This window comes from Arachis ipaensis, chromosome B08 (assembly GCF_000816755.2).
Source record: "Arachis ipaensis cultivar K30076 chromosome B08, Araip1.1, whole genome shotgun sequence".
Classification (NCBI taxonomy): domain Eukaryota; kingdom Viridiplantae; phylum Streptophyta; class Magnoliopsida; order Fabales; family Fabaceae; genus Arachis; species Arachis ipaensis.
The window spans coordinates 46,006,809-46,013,758 of NC_029792.2; the positions used below are offsets into that span (position 1 = coordinate 46,006,809).

Below are 6,950 nucleotides of genomic sequence, written 5' to 3' on the forward strand. Positions count from 1 at the left end.
AATAAAAATTTTTGAACCCATGATATGAAATTTGAGGTTACATTTTAATTTCTGTTTATAAATTAAATGCAATTTTGAACTAAGAAATATAATTAGGGGGACCCTGTACTTTGGAGTTATGAAAATATCATTTTTATAATTTTTATCGACAGATAACATTATCATAATAATTTAGAAAATTGTTATAAATTTTTTATTTATTATAGAATTAAAAGGCCCGAGTGAAGAGGTGTGACTGTCCAATGAATTCAAGAAGATGAGGAGGCATCCTTTATATAAAGGAGTTCCGTCCAATACAGTCTGAACTCTAAAAAAAAAAAGAAAGTAAACACAACCTAAATGAAGCAACTCGTAGAGAATTACTTGCAATTATGGAGAGTGATCATTTCCTTTACTACGTGGTCAGGAGAAGAAGGCGTGTTCTGGGGAATTTGTCCAAGAGTAACGGCTAATATATACACATCATGGGATAAGTGCAAGAAACAAGTAGATGGATTCAAGGGGAACGAGTATAAGGGGTTCATGGTCAGGCACGATGCAGAGGCATGGTTCAATTTGCCCCAGGAAGTCCCCAACAATAAGGAGATAGGCCTGAGAATAAGGAGTTGGCTGTAAGATTCAGAAATCTCAACATTAGTGACTATCTGACCGTGGTGGGAGAAGGTAGCAGTGGATTTGGTAGCAACGCGATGGGCCTCCTACCTTCTGAATTAGGTATGTTGTTGTAAATTTCATGATTTATTCGGGTTCGTTGTGTGTCATGCTAAACATCGTTGGCATGGTGGTGATCATGTATTTTGCATATGTAGGTTTAGATGTTGTCCCAAAGGTGGACCCTACTGAGTTTATCATTATGGAGGACTTGGAGCATCTACTATTTCGCACTTGTGCTCAGCTTCAAGTAGGTCCTCCAGTGTTTTTCCTTCGTGACGGTGTCCGTGTCCAAGGAAAGAGCTACTTCAGCTTTGGGGTGTCTCTGCAAAGCACTGAGGATAGAGTAAACTTTTTTGTGTACAGGCCAAGAAATATGCCGCATTTATAACTCTGGAGAGGCTTTTGGAAGAGATAGGGATGAAGATATTTGATTTCAATTATCTGATGGCGCTTTGTATGGAGTTGCAGCAGGTGTCGAGGTGGTCCCTGGCAGACCGTGTTGCTGAACTGGAGAAGGAGAACGCTGAGCTGAAGCAAAGGTTGGGCCTTTACAATGCCGTGTTCTGCTATTAGGTTGGCTTATAGTTTGATGCAACATAAGTTTCTTTATTAGGCTATTATGGTCTGTTTTATGTATTTTTTATTCCCATTTTGAACTCAGTATGGCTTAGCTAGTTTGGATACATACTTTGTTTGCAGGATTATATTTCGCCAGTTTGTTTGTTATGTGGTCTAGTGATGTGTTGGAACTATGAATTTTTTTTTTCTAAAAATATTAATCATCATAGTCTATTTATGGTTTCATGAATTAGTAGTTTTGTTTGGATTATAATTTTGATATTGTGTTTTTGATGTTCATCGTATTTTAGTAGTTCATTGTTTGATGAATCGAAAGTTATTTTTTGTTGATAATTTAGTACTATTTAAAATCACTTATCGAATGAAGTTACATAAAATAAAAATTTCAACTTTTGTATGTTGGGTGAATTGAAAATTAATCATGGTAGTTGTATTTATTGAAGTATTTTGACCAGGATCATATGTTGGGTTGAAATTTTCTTGTTCGGTCCCCAAACAAGATACAAGAACCACCACATAATGTTTAACATAATGATGAATTGTAAGGTTAAATGGTAGTTTTAAATTCATATAGATTGAAGGAAAGTATTTCTTGCAATACATTGATTATGCATGTATTGCATGATAGTAAAGTTTAATTTTCTGTGTAATGATATGAAAATTTAGTTTTAAGTGATCTGGCAAATTTTCATGTTGGAAAAAAAAAGGAAATTTGTAGTGCATAGGGTTTAGGTAGATAACAAAATTTTTTTGAGTAAATATTAAAAAGTGTTTCAAAATTTTTGCCACTGTCAAGTGGGAACTGAAGGGTCATGTTGAAGGGGTTAGGGTTTTCATCTATCTTGTCATTAATTATAGGCAGCTCATTGCTATTCCTCATACCTTGTCAAGGTCACTTCAAGCCTTTCTATGGATTACAGTGGTTGTGATGCATATAGAGATGAGAAGTCACATCTTCTGTGTTATTTAAATTAAAAAATAAATAATACATAATGAATTTTGTACAACTATTAATGCAAAGTTGCTTTTACTAGGATAAACTGAAAATAAAAAAAGGTGATCGGTGTTAGCTCAACGTGAAAAACAAAGAATAACTCCGGAAAAAAAAAGCATATCTGATATTTTTTAAGTTACGTAGTTGTGGATCATATTATATTCTTATAACATGAGACCAGTTTGATTACTAAAAACTTAGGACTTATAATTATGAATTAATTTTTGGGAGACATAATGTATGTGGGAGTTTTGATGACTATATTAATTTTTGTTATTATATTCTGTGATGTTTGCTTGAATAGTTATGTTTAAGCATAATATCTTATGTAACAATGCTTGGGCTTAGCCCTATTTTAAAAAAGAGAAAGTATATGGAACCAAAAGTTAATCAGCCAAAAATTAAACAAAACTACATTAATTTAATTTAAATCTTAATTAATTTAATTTATTATTAATTTTCAATATCTGTTATTAATTGTACACGAATTAAAATCACATTTTGACTATTATGGTTCAAAAAAACGCTCTTGAGATCACGGAGCAAGGAAATCAAGCCAGAATCAAACTTCCTTTTCCCTTTGGTCAAGCCTGATTCAAACTTTTTCTTCCTTTTGGTGGCGCAATGCATTGTTTTACCTGAATATCATTGACGACGCCGACCTCCTCCGTCGGACCATCCAAGCGCCGCTCCTTTCCCAAGTGAAGTATAGCCTCCCGAAAATTCATCCTATCACGGCGGCTACGGTGCACGGTTCGGTATTGGTTACATCAGCGGCTTCAACCTCATCTAGTCAAACACTCAAGAAAAGGCTGCGTTGCAACACTTCTGGAAGAGAGCATCTTCCATGGCGTTTTCAACCCTGGAAGGCGGATCGATTAGTACATTGATCAATCCAACACAAGGGGATGAGCAATTCAATGTGGGTGAATTAGACATTCAAGAGCAAGAAGTGTCGTTGGTATGTTGAATAAGCTTCTCCTTGGTTGTTTGAAATTTTTGCAGCAATGTGTTATTTGAAGCATTGTTATTCATGCTAGGTAGATGTTTCTTTATTTTGAAAAGTATATTTATTTGAAAATTCTGGAAAATTTTTATATTGAGCTGAGCAAAGTAATGCTTAAAAATTGCTTCTAAATACTTACCCAACATGTTTGAATCATTAGAATTGCCATCATTTGAGTATGCTTGACTCCCAAATTTCTTTTGCAATTTTTTTTATGGTTTTTATTGGACTCATTCATTATATAGTAAGGAATGTTCTTAAATTGACAATGGTTTTTTCCGGTTTCTATAATTGAAGATCGACGAAATTACCGATGTCGTTGTGATTAGAAAGGATAAGCTGGACGACGGACACGAGGTTTGATTGTGCTATGTGAATGTTTTTAATTCATGCTAATTAGATGTTTTTTAAGCCACATCAGACCTTTCACTGTGTTAATTTTGTATTATTGATTAAGAAAGAACATGTGCTCATTCTGGTAGTATTTATGCCTTGGCAAGGAATTGATGAGAATATGCTTTGATTTTACTTTGCATTTACTTTCTTTAGGTTGGGTTACATCAATTTGGCATATGTTTTCAATATAGTATAAATCTATTAGTGAGTGCTTTATGAATCCTCAAATGGTATTAGACAATATAATGACATAGAAGGAAAAAAGTAGAGTTATGATTGTACACTTCTCTAAAGTTCAACTATCATTTCTAGATTTATCACATAGGATTTTACTGAAATTCTTCCCAGGTTACTATATAAGAGTGTTTTGTGATTTTTAAACCTATCAATTAAGTGCACGCAGTCGCTAATGTGTAACACACGAAACAACGAACTCAAATACAAAACCATCCAATTTACAATGAGAAGAAACATCCGAGTCCCTACCAAAGACATCATCCACTTAAAATCCTACCTACTTTATCCTGATCACGACCGAAGTCCATGCAATGCGTTAATTTCCAGCCACTTCACAATTCCAGCAATAGAAAACAATGATAAAAAAAATAAAGAACACCTCCATCTAGTTAACACCCTGCGAGTTAATGGACAGAAGTGCCACTTAAGCATAGACATGACCAAAAGGGTTATATACACCGATCAGAGTTCGCTCAATATTATCAATGTGCAATAACTTGCTTAATGAACTAGTGACATCACTAGCTTGGAAAAACATTGCTTGAGAATCCTGAAATAACTAATATATGAAACCTGCTGACGAGTATCTAACAAATCATGAGCCACTCACTCATCAACGAAGTACTAACAAGTTCAAATACTTTAAACATGACAAAACATAAAATAAATCCAGAACCATCCAATTTACAAAGTAAAAGAAACATCCAAGTCACTACCAGACACCATCCACTTAAAATCCTACCTACTGTAGCCTGATCACGACCGAAGTCCGTGCAATGTGTTAATTTCCAACAACTTCAGAATTCCAGCATTAGAAAACAATGATGAAAAAATAAAGAACACCTCCATTTAGTTAACACCACGAGAGTTAATAGGCAGAAGTGCTACTTAAGCATAGACATGACCAAAAGGTTATATACACCGATCAGAGTTCACTCAATATTATCAATATGAAATGACTTGCTTAATGAACTAGTGACATCACTAACTTGGAAAAACATTAGCTTGAGAATCCTGAAATAACTAATATATGAAACCTGCGGACTAGTATCTAACTAAACATGAGCAACTCACTCATCAACGAAGTAATAACAAGTTCAAATGCTTTAAACATGACAAAACATAAAACAGATCCAGAACCATCTAATTTATAAAGTAAAAGAAACATCCGAATTCCTAGCTCAAGCACCATCCACTCAGAGGTTTACGATTCATTGTCACCATCAACTTGAGAAAATCACCAACATGAAATGATAAACCTGCAGTGAAACAGGAATTATCAGGCTCACAAGGAACTAGTTTAAGACGAAAAATACCATATTAAGCTACATAACTCTACCAGAAAAAATACTCTATTTATAATTTCCATACTTTCAAGAACTTGATCTCATCTCATCAATTAACTCTAATGTAAAGTCAAATTTAAGATTATTTTATTCTATTTCAACAACCAACCCAAAATTTAATTTGACACTATATTTCAAGCATGCAAACCTTTTAAATCAATGTTCCAGTTGCAGCAAGGAAGTCACACTATATATTCTAAATTAAACAAGGTGAATTTATTATAGGGCCAATGACAATCTACCTAGTCTCTTACCGATACTCTAATGTATAATCTAATATCAAAGCCAAAATTCTTTGGTGGCATTATTAATTATTTGTATCCTTATTTAATTCTAATTCTTCACTGATGATTGAATATATTAGCTACTAATGACCCCGTAAAAGGATGAGAACCAGAAAATTACATTGCATAGATAGTTTGTGAGAAGTCAAAAAGACCAAATTAATGTTATTTCTTCCCTTTTTTTTTTAACTTTCTTCCAAAGAAGCAGTGTATTCTTTTAGTAACAAATCATTCACACAAATATCCAAAATTATACACTCAAATAAACACTAAAAAATCATACACTCAAATATCCAAAATTACTCAACAAAAACATCCCCTAAATTAGCAATATCAAAGAACACCTTATATGAACACCATTCATAGTATCTAAACCATAGAGCAGAACAGAAACATCTAGCCTCTAACCACTACAATTACAATATCCAACCCAGATGATAGCAACATCCAATCTATACCAATTGCAACATCCAAGCAAAACATCAAAAACATTCGATTTCTAATTGATGTGATGATATACTTTCATCATTCTTTTTCGAGTGCTGGGCACCGTGCCACTTCAGAAATTGCATAATATAAGAGGATATATGAACCATTTTTATATCAACACTAATCCATTACTTCATCATATGGTGACCCTTGCCCCTTTAGTTTTGTATTTTCCTATCTTCCCTTTTTTGAGAGATTAACTAGAATCCACTCAAATTCAATTAGGAGTCCATAAACATACTTACTTGTGATCAAGATTTTGCAACATACCAAAAACTTGAAAATCATGCAGCTGCTATATTTGCCAAGGACCAGTGATGCCCCAAAATTGTGTTACCGGAGCTGTAAAACCTTGAAAGGAATATCCATCGAATTAGAACTCGTACAAACCACTACAACAAAAGACAATCCAATTCTCTTTTCAAAGCGTGCATCGGAAGTCAGAGGCAACATCTACCATACTTACCAATTAATGAGACGAGCGGGGGGTTTCCAGGATGGTGAGGTGGAGGTCCACCGGCGGACGTCGCAGCTGCACCGCGTTGCTTAGGCGGCGCTGGGAAAACCCACATGCAACAGCAGAGCGGCATCGCTCTGGTTCTGATTTCGGAGGCACGATGGTCGGGGAGGGTAGGCGCGGCGTCGAAGCGTCTGGTGAAGTGAGGGAAGAGGGTTTCGCGGTCGTTCCAGAGGCTTGGCGCGGGTGTGGATGATTTTCAAATTCTGTGTAGTAAAACGGTGAAAGGAGGTAGGGTTTTCAGGGGAGGGTGAATATGGTTTACCCTGGGTCATTTTTGGATGTTGCTGATGTGCATTGAGCTATTGGGACTCAGCCCAGACACATTTGGCTGGATTTTAGCTGATATGCTTTTGGTTCCCTAGCAATACTCTTTAAAAAAATAAGCAAACAAATAAAAAAAACTCCCATATGTATATATATATATATATATCATGTTATTTTAAGC

The 6,950-nt window shown here is 34.9% G+C and overlaps 1 long non-coding RNA gene across 1 annotated transcript; it reads left to right on the plus strand.

The window, feature by feature from the left end:
• On the plus strand, positions 253–1,462 carry LOC110265887. The gene is made up of 2 exons (XR_002352410.1): positions 253–714; positions 810–1,462. It is a non-coding gene; the product is annotated as an uncharacterized LOC110265887 (long non-coding RNA).